This window comes from Pleurodeles waltl, chromosome 1_1 (assembly GCF_031143425.1).
Source record: "Pleurodeles waltl isolate 20211129_DDA chromosome 1_1, aPleWal1.hap1.20221129, whole genome shotgun sequence".
Lineage (NCBI taxonomy): Eukaryota > Metazoa > Chordata > Amphibia > Caudata > Salamandridae > Pleurodeles > Pleurodeles waltl.
In genome coordinates this window covers 997,611,805-997,624,260 of record NC_090436.1, presented here as the reverse complement: position 1 = coordinate 997,624,260, position 12,456 = coordinate 997,611,805, and positions in this window count along the sequence as shown.

Below are 12,456 nucleotides of genomic sequence, written 5' to 3'. Positions count from 1 at the left end.
GCACTCTGGGCACCAGTCCCCCTCCAGAACCAGTGGAGACATGCATCCACTCATTCTGTCCTGCACAGGATGAAGCACTCTGGGCACCAGTCCCCCTCCAGAGCCAGTGGAGACATGCATCCACTCTGTGTGTCCTGCACAGGACGAAGCACTCTGGGCACCAGTCACCCTCCAGAACCAGTGGAGACATGCATCCACTTGTGAGACTGTGGCTTTGCACTCCCCAGGATGGAACAGTGGGCAAACCACCCACTGTAGAGACTTGAGAGACTGTGGCTTTGCACTCCCCAGGATGGAACAGTGGGCAACCCACCCACTGTAGAGACTTGAGAGACTGTGGCTTTGCACTCCCCAGGAGGGAACAGTGGGCAAGCCACCTACTGTAGAGACATGTGAGACTGTGGCTTTGCACTCCCCAGGATGGAACAGTGGGCAACCCACCCACTGTAGAGACTTGAGAGTCTGTGGCTTTGAACTCCCCAGGATGGAACAGTGGGCAACCCACCCACTGTAGAGACTTGAGAGACTGTGGCTTTGCACTCCCCAGGATGGAACAGTGGGCAAACCACCCACTGTAGAGACTTGTGAGTCTGTGGCTTTACACTCCCCAGGATGGAACAGTGGGCAACCCACCCACTGTAGAGACTTGAGAGACTGTGGCTTTGCACTCCCCAGGATGGAACAGTGGGCAAGCCACCCACTGTAGGGACTTGAGAGACTGTGGCTTTGCACTCCCCAGGATGGAACAGTGGGCAAGCCACCCATTGTAGAGTCTTGTGAGACTGTGGCTTTGCACTACCCTGGATACATCAATGGGCATGGAGGCCCCTCGTGGATCTGGTGTGGTGCACTCATCCGGCTGAGGTGCCCCCCCTTCCCTTCCCCCTGAGGTGCCTGTTGTATTTCTATCTGATGCCCCTGCAGTGTTCTCTCCGTCATGTTCGGGTATCTTGTGTGGGCCTCGCCCATGCATTTTGGGGCTAGTGGTCCACGGACTATGAAAGGTGCAAAACCTGCACTACTAATCGTGGTGTATATTTTGTTTATTGTGTATATATATATGTATATATTTGCTTACTGTATTTTGATATATTACAATGGTTCCACTCATTTCCTTTTGTCTTTGCATTCTTCCAGGGAGGTTGGGGGGTGTTACTGTAATGTATAGATAAGCATTGGTGTGTGTGTTGTAGTGGGTGAGGGTCGGGGTGGGGGTTGGGGTGTTGAGTGTGTGTGTCCCTGTGTTTTTGCCTCCCCCCTCCCCTATGTCGTAGGTGCTGTACTCACCGTGGTCTTCGCAGCCGGCGTTGATGCTCCTCGTAGAAGAGCAGGAATACTAGCGCTGGGAGAATATGAAGTTCCGGCTCCATGGTGCCCTCCTTCCTCGTGGAGTGTGTAGAGGTGAGCGTTTTCCCTACGAAATTCCTGTTTCCGCTGTGTTTTTATCCACGGTGAATCCGCCCCGGAAAAGGTGGCGGATTGGTAGGTTGTGATACTGTGGGCGGTACATTGTCTCCCGCCTGTCTGTTGTCAGTGACCGCCATGCTGTTTGTTTGTACCGCCGTGGCGGTCGGAGTGTTAAAGTGGCTGTCTTTGTTGGCGGTTTCCGCCACGGTCATAATGGCAAAATATTTACCGCCGGCCTGTTGGCGGTCTTACCGCCACTTTAACACCGTCCGCCAGGGTTGTAATGACCACCTAAATGTAGTTTGTGACTAGACCCAATTATGTTTGACAAATAAATATGGCATAAGGTGAAGGCAATTTAATTTTCTTTTTTGTGCAATGAATATTATTTGGTTAAGTTGAAGGGTTTGGTAGCTTGCACAGTGAGCACCAAAAGTGGTAAGTGCTCATCAAGGGTATTAAGCCCAATTAATTAAAAAATCATCCTCATAGCATAGCTATGTTTTAGGATAAGGAGTACTTTGGAAACTAAAAGTTGTTTGCTTGTGTTACTGCATTTTTGTTGGAGCCGCATTTAATGAATTCACCCTCTGGGGAACAATGAAGAAGTATATTTTTCATCAATCAGTTGTCTGACCTGCTTCCTTAAATACTCAAACCAGGAAATTCATGATTAGGTTTATATTAGGTCTGGCTAAAGACCTTTTCTTTATTAAGTGTATATGATATATGGGTTTTCAGTCAGCCTTCATCATCCATTAGAATCTTTGGCTCTGGACAATTTGGCCATTGGTTTGAGACGTCTTAACTCACACTAAGAGTTCACAGGAGTACTTTAGTCTCCTCATCTTCCTATTGGAGGTGCGTGCGTATCTTTCCACCTCCATTGCTATGCATGCTGGATCATTTTATATCTAAAAAATACAGTCAAACATCACATCACTATTTTATCTGAAATGTATAGTCCTTATATTTTATTTTTATTGAGAAAGTAAAAAAACATATAATTTAATCACTAGAGTATTGTTTGGTCTTAATTGTAATACTTGTACTTAGGAAGATAGTTTTTTACAGGTTGAGTTATTTGCAAAGATCACGCAGGTTAGATGAGTTTGGTGTCTGCAAAGGGTAGATGGGATGGGCATAACAAACTGAAGGACATAAATGCATATTGTAACAACCGAGAATCATCACCTGTGTTTCAGAGTCATTGTGTTGGTGCTCACGTTAACTGATATAGGGCCAGATGTAGGTAAGTATGGTTTTGCGAGTTGCAATTTGCGAGTCATAGAGACTCGCAAATTGCAACTCGCAAAACCACATGCAGAAAGGTGTCTCAGACACCTTCTGCGAGTCGGTATGGGGTCGCAATGACCCACCTCATTAATATTAATGAGGTGGGTCGCAAATTGCGGCCCCATACCGACTATGGGCACTCGCAAACATGGAGGCCTGCTGTCGTCAGCAGACCTCCATGTTTGCGACTGCTTTTCAATAAAGCAGGTTTTTTTTTTCAAAGTGCAACCCGTTTTCCTTAAAGGAAAACGAGCTGCACTTTGAAAAATAAACCGAAACCTTTTGTTTCGGTATTTTTCAGGGCAGGTAGTGGTCCATTGGACCACTGTCTGCTCTGAAAAATTATTTTTGTGATCATTCACAAAGGGGAAGGGGTCCCATGGGGACCCCTTCCCGTTTGCGAATGAGTTACCATCCACTTCAAGTGGATGGTAACTGCGAGTTGATTTGTGACCGCTTTTGCGGTCACAAATCAACTTACATCGCGGTGCGAGTTGCAAATAGGAAGGGAACACCCCTTCCTATTTGCAAGTCGGAAACACATTTTGCGAGTCGGTTCCGACTCGCAAAATGTGTTTCTGCATCGCGCACAGGCATTAGCGCCTCGCAAACGGCGTTTTTCGCCGTTTGCGAGGCGCTAATGCCTTGCTACATCTGGCCCATAGTTTTCAATAAATACAAGCTGTGTGAGATTTCAGAAACAGAGTCTTAAGGACCAGAAACACAAAGGTAGCTTTTGCAGTCATAACGTCAATAATTCAATCAGGGGAACTGGAGATATGACTTTTTTTTTATATTTCATGTAGATTTAGAACAAAAGCATAAAACTCCAACAATGGTCAACAGTCACTGTAGACTGGGACCGAGGTGTAAGTGCAATCTGAGGCTAACCGTGATGGAGCACAAGTTGGATACATCAACCAGGTTCATCCTCGTCAAAGACTTTACCTTCTGGCTTAGCCTTTTAAGCCCCAATTCACCAAATAACTACACTTCTAAAGCCCCCAGGACATCAGGGGAAGTGCATAGAGAATTACAAGATATCAGGCAAAGGCCAACAGCACAGTACAGTCCAGGTCAACTTACAAATGGTCAGATGGGTACTTCCAGGAAAAGGTAGCTTGTTGTATCCCTCTAGCTTGAACAGGAGGTCAGCCTTATGACTTGTGGAGTCCACTTCTTTCTTGTAGGTACGAGAGGGAGCTTTAGGGCTCCTTCAGGGCTCCTCTCAAGTCACAGACAGCAAGTCCCATCCTCTTCTGATCTTCCACAGATCCAGGAAGTGTTCTGACGTGGACGCCTGAAGGTGCCACATTTATACCTGGCACTAGCTAGTGAGTGTGTGTGACTCATGGGCCAGTCCTAACCAATGAGATAAAGCTCCAAGGGTAAAATCTACCCACTTTGGGCATTTTTGAAGATGGCGAAAGGCTTCATCCACGTAGAAAGCATAGTGTCTATAGTGAGGGGGGAGAAAGCCATCATCATCCACATCTTGGTGTATCCTTGGCTTTGAGTAAGAGCCAAAAAAATAGAGCTTCTACAGACATGTACTCCCTGGTAGTAGCAATGGGTCAGAGTCAGGCTGCATTATGATTGTAAGAAATTGGAGTATTAGTTAAGGGGGGTGAGAACCCACCCCAAGCAATAATCACAATTCTTGTCAGAATTAATTTTAAAAGTCACTAAATAAACCAGAGCTTGACCCTTTTGTAGCTATGACACAGAGAAGCCAAGTTTAACTGAAAGGCAATGTGTAAAGAACTTAGGCAGGACTCAAACAGAAAAAAAGTGAAAACACAACATAATCCAGTAAGTAGAACTGGAGAGTTTTTGAAAAAAAAATTGAGGTAAAAAATAATGCCCAAAAAAACCAACCAGCAACCTTGGGTATCGGGATGCCTTAGACCGGGACAATGTCAAAAGTTACAGTCGACTTCAATGGATTGCTGGGAGGTTCCTACTAGAGGAAAGTTTACCATCTGATTTAGAAAGTTCCAGCAAAAATGTTGTCATCAGCGGGGCAAGCTGCTACCTTGATCTGAATAATATCTCAACAACGATGGGGAGCCAATGTGTAAGGTCTCAGAGTCGATTCTCGGCTGCTTGGCATTGGACCTGGTGAAAGCCATAGGGTGTCAAAGTCACGTCACGCAAAGCAGTAGATCAGGTGCTTCTCAGTGTCAAAGCCATCAATGAAGGCTGTTGGCATTGATGCTTAGGGGCGAATCTGGCCAAAACTTACAATTAGGGAGAGAGAAGTACACTTTGACCACAACTAGGGGTCCATGATCTTCGGGGTGGTACTTGAGATTCAGGTCTCCCTCCAACAGAGGCTGGCAGAGGGGACCCAGTCAGGTCTGTTAGGGACTGGTCAGCTAGAAAGCAGGAAAAGGACTCTGAAAGCTTGTTGTGGGCCTCTAGCTCAAATAGGTCATCCAGTTCATCTTTGGAGTCATATCTGGGGTCCTGAAGTCAAGGCAAGCAGGTCCAATCTTCCTTCAGGTTCTGCAGGCAGCAGGGCATTCCTTCTTTCTTCTGATTTTTCTCAGGTCCAAGAGTGTTCTGAGGAGAGCTTTGTGGTGTCCACTTGTATGCCCAGTGCCCACCTGTAGGTGGAGAGAAAGCCTTTGTCCACTCCCTAAACCAGTTCCGATCAGTTCCTCTATTCCTTCTAGATTTGGTGCCATCCTGACTAGAGAGATAAAGATGAGGCAGGCCTAGGTGTGAGCTTCATCTGCAAGTGAAAAGGAAGGCATCTTTGGAAGCTCAGAAAGGGGCTGGGCACAGCTCCCTAGGCCACCTTGTCAAGGGAGGAGTCCATCTCCCCACACCAATGGCCATATTTATAAAGAAATGTATGCAACACAGCAAAACTCTTTGCTGCACTGCATGAAAGGGAAAGGCCAGGAATGCACCGCATTTACCATTATATGGCGCATTCCTAATCTTTCCATGCGCTGGTGCACTTTTGGCTGCCTAGCGCTAACACAGGCACCCTTGCATCATGTTGCAGTGGTGCCTGGGTTGCAGGCATGATTGTCTTAGTGCAGGCAGGTTTCCTTTCCGGCACAAAAACAATCTTCAGAGGCATTGTCCTCTTTCTAGACAAGAAACAAGGAAACAAGAAGAAGAAATAAAGATATTTCTCCTCATTGTGCCTCTGGTGGGGAGGCGTACAATTCTGATGCATACCCAGTTCTACCAATGTTAGGAAATCTGTGAATGTGTAAGAATCCATATGTGGATGTGTGGGAACACCTATGCTCCACCCATGGCATGCCTCCCTGCTGCAGAGTAACGCAAGGCAGCTGCCTTGTGTTACTCTAGATTTATCAAGCTACTGACTTACGCAAGGTGGCCCTGTGAGACTGGATAAATCTCATTTAGGTTTTGCGTTGCCCTAGTGTCACTTTGTATGGAGCAAGGGCACAGCAAAACCTTGATAAATATGCCCCAAGAGTCCTTTCTCCACTGGATGGGAGCAATACACCTTTCACTACAGGAAAGCCATCATGGGTCAGGTGACAGCTTAACACTAACAGAAAGGCCTTTTGGTTTTAGGCAGGAAACTTACAACTTTCTAAAGGTGTCATACCCAAAACAGTAATATAAAATCCAACTTGGCCTTTCAGTTGGATCTTAAACTACTATGAAAATGTAATATTTTTATATCTATTCCTAAACTGAATTTACTAAAGGTAATAGTGTAAAGCTGTGTTAACCAATGGGAGAGCCAGCCTTCCAACAGCCCGCATAGTGGTGGATAACCTTGATCCCCTGCTGCCACGCACGAAGCTGGACTTAGAGAAATAGGCCCATCTTGGACTCTCACTATGGGGCAGGATACAGGCAGTTAGAATGGTGACACTGCCGCGATACACCTATGGCCTCTGCATGCTACCCCTACTAGTCCCTCTGTCACTGCTGTGCTTCATGGACTGGAGCATAGGGTCTTTTGTCTGAGGAACCTCCCGTCCCCGGTTAGCCAGCAACAAACTCCTGGCTCATCGATCTTGCAGGGCCAGGGTCTCCCCTCAGTTGAGCACTTCGCTCTGGCCCTACACTTGGCACAGCTGGATTGCATGCTCCCCGGAACCCTGGTTCTGCTGCAGTGGGTGCTTGTGAGGCGCTCCCTGCTCGGCTGCCCACAGGGTTTGCACCCAATCTACAAGAGTGGAGCACTATTGTTGGGCCCCACCAACCCAATGCTGCAAGCGATGGTCAAATCATGGGGGCGAGCCCACCACATCTTCGTAGTGGATCCTCTTCTTCAGGACCACGCACCGTTATGGGGCAACTCTGACCTTCGCATAGGTCGTGAGATGCTGAACTGGGAGACATGGTGTTCAGCAGGCATATGCATTCTCCATCAAGTTCCCGAACAGGGTGCCATTAAATCCCTTGCAGTGCTCTGAGAATAATTGTGTCTCCCATCATATCAATCCTGGTGCTATTTGCAGCTACGGCACTACCTTAATCATCATCTGCGTGCGCAGCCCTGGGTCTTCTAGCCCTCTCCTGTAACCTCCGTGCGTGGGGCCGCTTCGAGGGCATGATGTCTGACTTCTATAGCCTCTTGATCCATCATCTTTCTCATTGCCCCTCCTAAATAGCCTCTGTTTCACATGGCAAACCAGTCTTCAGTAAGAATATGAAACAGAGGATTGGGTGGACCTTCTGGAAGCATTGGATCATGGGTCCCGGGAGGCAGACTTGAAGTTCTGCCTCTTTAAGTCACTGCATGACTGGCACTTGAATCCTGTAAAACTGCAAGCAGTATGCCTGTTACCTCATGCAAATTGCTGTCACAGCACCCACAACCACTGTGATCTTATACACATCCTATGTGTTTGCCCTTTTCGGTACAACCTTTTTGGGAGGCGGTTTGCACCACACTGAGTGAGACTCTACCAGCCACAACCCCCCTGTCTCGTCCTCTGATCCTTCCACATGACCTTGCAGTCTCCCAGACCTCTCCTGCCTCCAGGGCCGTCTATTGCATCTGCATTCTCCGGCACTGGCGCTCCTACTCCCACCCCCAATGTGTCTTGACGATGAACCAGACAGCCTCCTACGGGCGGGTCAACTACAACCTACAGGACAAGACAGAGACCTTTCTCCTCACCTGGTGCCATTCCTCTAGGACAAAGCCTGCTACCTCTAAGTTGAGAACGCCCTGATGCCCCCCAATGGGGTGACTAGCTATAATATCCCTTTCAACTGACCTTGAGGCCCTGCCTGGTCATGAACCCTAAGGGTGCATGCCTATTCCATACACTTCCCTCTTCCACTCCCGTCTTTTCTACATCTCTCTTCTTCTCTGCCTCGCATCTTTCTTCCCTCCGGTATTCTTCCCTTATTCTCTCACCCTTTCCCCCTCTCTTCTCCCCATCCCCCGGGCATCACGTGTGCGAGTCTGTGTTCCCTGTTTGTTTTTCCTCTTTTTGTTTTTTTATTTTTCTCGTTTTCTCTTTTTGGCTCCCGTATCCTGCTGAACATGTGCACAAATGTGGACCCACGTGTTGTCCTTGATATTGCCCTTACATGACCTCCAAGGGCCCCTGCCTTGTGGACCACCATATGTTATATCCTAGTGCTCTGTTTTATTTTGCACTATGTTTTTCGTACAGTGTTACTGCTTCACATATTGTGGCTTAAGATCCCTGTCCCCTTCCTTTATACATTGTTTTGATCTTCCAATAAAGAATTTTGAAGAAAAAAAAGTCTTAAGCACACGCATTTTGTCACTGATTAGCAGTGGAAAAGTGCACAGAGTTCTACAGCCAACAAAGTTAGGGTTCAATAAAAAGGCAAAAAAAAAAACTCCCAGATGACCCCGCAGGAAAGGCAAGTTTCCAATAATGAGGAATTGAGATTTTGTGATTTCATAGCGAGACATCGGTCAAGCTGAAGTTGGTTCAGTGTCAGACATCAGTATCATTACCAGATTCTCTCCCAGCGCCTGTAGCATCAGTACCGACACTGACGTGGAAGCTTTCTGTGTATGTCTCTAAGACCTGGAATGAAAGTCTGTAAAGTTGTCAATACGGGGCCTGTAAAGGGCCCCAAGGGTTCAGGCAGCGCACAGAAGTAATCCACCAGATGTAGCCTGACTGGCGGCCCCTTTAGCTCCCCAGGGTCCAATGATGTGCGAAGGCCGCAACTTCTTTTGTTCAGTGACATACATTTCCCGGTCCCGGATCACCTTTAGGTGAATGTGGGCACACCTATCGCATGACTTTGAGCCATGGCTCGAGCTTAGACAATAGAGACACACCTTGTGTAGGTCTCTGTCAGACATCTGTTTTCTGTAGTCAAGGTATGACTTGTCTTTTCAGTAGTGCTATCATTCCCTAGTACACAAATTAAGTTTAGAAATTGTGGGGGACTGACAAGATTGGGAGCAGAGCTCTGGATCCACACAGGAACAAAAGAAAAGAGAGGAAGTGATGTCAGCGCACATGGCTTCGCTCCATCACTTTCAGGGCGATACAAAGCCAATGCAGAGCCACAAGGCACCACTTAGTGGTAAGAGGGAGCACTGCTCAAGAAAATATCCCAGATCCAGTCTGGCAATATGGAAGTATTCTAAGGTGAGAAATTTGTGGTTAGAATTATCCATCAGAAACAAATATGCTTCATAGTAGATGATATGTGAAGTCAAGTAAAGAACAAAAACACCTAAAACATCAAATAATTGTATTTTTAACAGAAATCAATGAGGAAGCATAATAACTGTCCAGTTAAATAAGCAGAAGCCAGAAATAAGGCTTCATCTTATGTAATTCAAGGCATGCCAGTGGGCTGCAGCACTTATTCTACCACTCACTGCAGAAGACCCATAAAGCATGTCTCCAAGCCTGCCACTGCAGCCTTGGTGTGCAATTTTAAACTGCCTTTCTTACCTGCCAAAATAAACCTTTTGCCAGGCATAAGTCTTTCTTTATAACACTTATAAGTCCCCACCACGGTAGGCCTTAAGATCTTCATTTCATTTATTAAGTCTAGTGTTCAATTCCGACTCTACCTGATAAAGCCTTTTGTTACAAATATCAAAGAGGTTACATTCCCAAAAAAGTGGTAATTAAAAACATTTCTTGTACTGTCATTCTTGGGTGATAGGTTCTGATTAGATGTTGCAATGAAAAACAACATCTTGAAATGTAGTTGTTTCCTTTAAAATCTTATCTTGAGTGGCCTTCTTGTGTAGAATATCAACCTTGGTAACAACCAGCAGAAAATGAGTACTTATTCTTGAAATGAAATTCCTTATGATTATAATCAAGATAATTTTAAAACAAAGTATGGCAAGCGAACCTATCAGTGGATCTGACAGAATGCTTAAAGAAGAGGATTATCTCTTCCACCCATTTAATTTCTGTTTTTTAGGCAAGACAGTAAGAGCTTGCATTTTATCACTCTTTGAAGTTCCCTTTATTCCAAGAAGCAGAAGTGAAGATTCTGGTCTAATTTAGTAGTATACTACATGTCGCCTGGTCTAGCGTCTTTGAAAAGGCCAATTCACTCTGACAATCAAACTATTTTTCCTTGACTTAAGTCATTTGTTTTTGGGTCAATCAATAGAGGCAGAATCCACCAGTATTTCATTTCTCACTGACCTTCAACTGCCAAAGCAATATTCGCTAGAAGGTGTATCGACTCATCCCAACCTATTAATGACCAGTGGTTCCAAGTGCTTGTAGGTAGCTAGAATACTAATTGTTTAGGAGCATAAAGCTTGCAGATTTTTTTAAACAAAAAGTGGCTTATCCTGGCCCAGTGTCTCCAATCAAATTGTTAATATGCTGGATTATGGAAGTAGTAAAATTGGCCAGTGAAATTTTCAAATATTAAAATATATGATGAACCTGACGTTCTGCATCTTGCCTTTTTCATTCTACAGTTTTATTTAATGTATTTTTCATTGTGCTCCTTTCATGTGCTTTACTTTTTCCATATTTTCCTACATTATATTACATCATTGTTTCCAGGACATGATTTTTTTTTTTTTTTTAAACAGAAGTTAGACTTTGTTATACGGGAGCTACTTGGAACCAACTTTTTGTTGTGTATTGTTGTGTTGTGTATTGCCTGATATAATAATGACAGCAGTACGACACAAAACAGACCTTTCACCTATGTGTGATGTTTTAATTAAATGAGGCACATTCAGATGATTACAGAGGACACTACCTAGTAACATATTTATACATGTTTAATAAGGTCATCAAACACCAGTCTAGGTCCAACAATACCACAGCTACCTGTAATGCTACCTCTGAAGCTTTCTATGCCTTCTTGGTAAAGAAACTAAAGGAAACTGAAAACTCGGTAGCTACTGAAAATAAACAATTTCATGATTTGAGTCCAAACGACCCACAATCCAAGTGGGAAATACCAACACTGAGAAGACACAAATACACATAATTTCTATCAAGTCCAGGAAAAAGTCCACCTGGAGAGATTTCGAAATCCTAAGCAAAGTTAAATTACACAGTCTTACTGTCGCTGAAACCAGCCTCGCATTTCTGTGATCCTATCCTTCAAAAATATTGCAGGACAGAAGCCCTCTTCTCTCCCCTGTCTGCACAAGGATAATGAACTCCTTCTTAACACGAGCCACAATCTTGGACTGCCTAAAAACTGGGCAAGTAACACCTCTACTGAACAAACCTGCGCCAATACAGCTGGTCTAAAGAACTTTCACTCGGTATCTAACATCCTGCGAATCACTGGGTTGATGGAAACGTGTTCATAAGCAACTACACCAACACATCAAAACTTTCAACCTGCTGGATGTGTTCCAATCGGGCTTCAGACCTGGACATAGCAACAAGACTGCCATCCTACACATTTTGATGATATACTCAAAATACTTGACCAGAACGATTCCTGCCTACTGATCCTCCTCGGCTTCTCAGTTTTCAACCCAGTAACCATAACAGGCTGCTGGACATACTGGAGCACAGAATGGGAATGTCTGGAAAAGTGCTACACTGGTTCATCACTTTTCTCCATATTCGATTACAATGAATCAAAATAGGAGGCTCACTTTCCAACACATCCCCTGTCAAACTTGGGGTACTGCAAGGATCCACCCTAACCCCCAATCTGTTCAACAGTTGTATGGAACCACTGACAGACCTTCAAACAAACAAACATATTTCATCACATGAACGTGGATGACACTCAGCTTTACTAAAGATTTCCTCCCGGGAAGACAACATAAGACTAAATGACACATCTCTGAAAACTCAGTCCTGGCTACAGCAAAACCACCTCACATTGAATGTCCTGAAAACAGAATTCTTACTCCCCACCACACAGCTTTCCACCACCTGAAGAATTGATTGCCCACCTTCCTGCCCTCAATTGCAAACCTGTTGTCATTGAGTCAACAAAGTCCTTTGAGATAACGCTGGATAAGAACCTCAACCTGCAAGTACACATCAGTATAGCTATAAGAGGGGCTTCTATCCAAATAATTCTCCTCAGGAAGGTAAAACCACATCTGTCACCTCCAGATTTCAAGCTAGCAGTTCAGTCCTTAGTCACCTCTAGACTGGAATATGGAAGTGCAAACTTAACAGCCCTGCTGAAAGCAAGAACATCACCACTTAAGGCGGCCCTCAATGCGGCAGCAAGATTAATTACAGGTTCAACATATTTAGACCACATCACTGAAATCTCTCCACTGGCTCACTTTCGGAGCAAAGATCCAGCTGAAGAGATTTTGCTTGAAGCACAAAC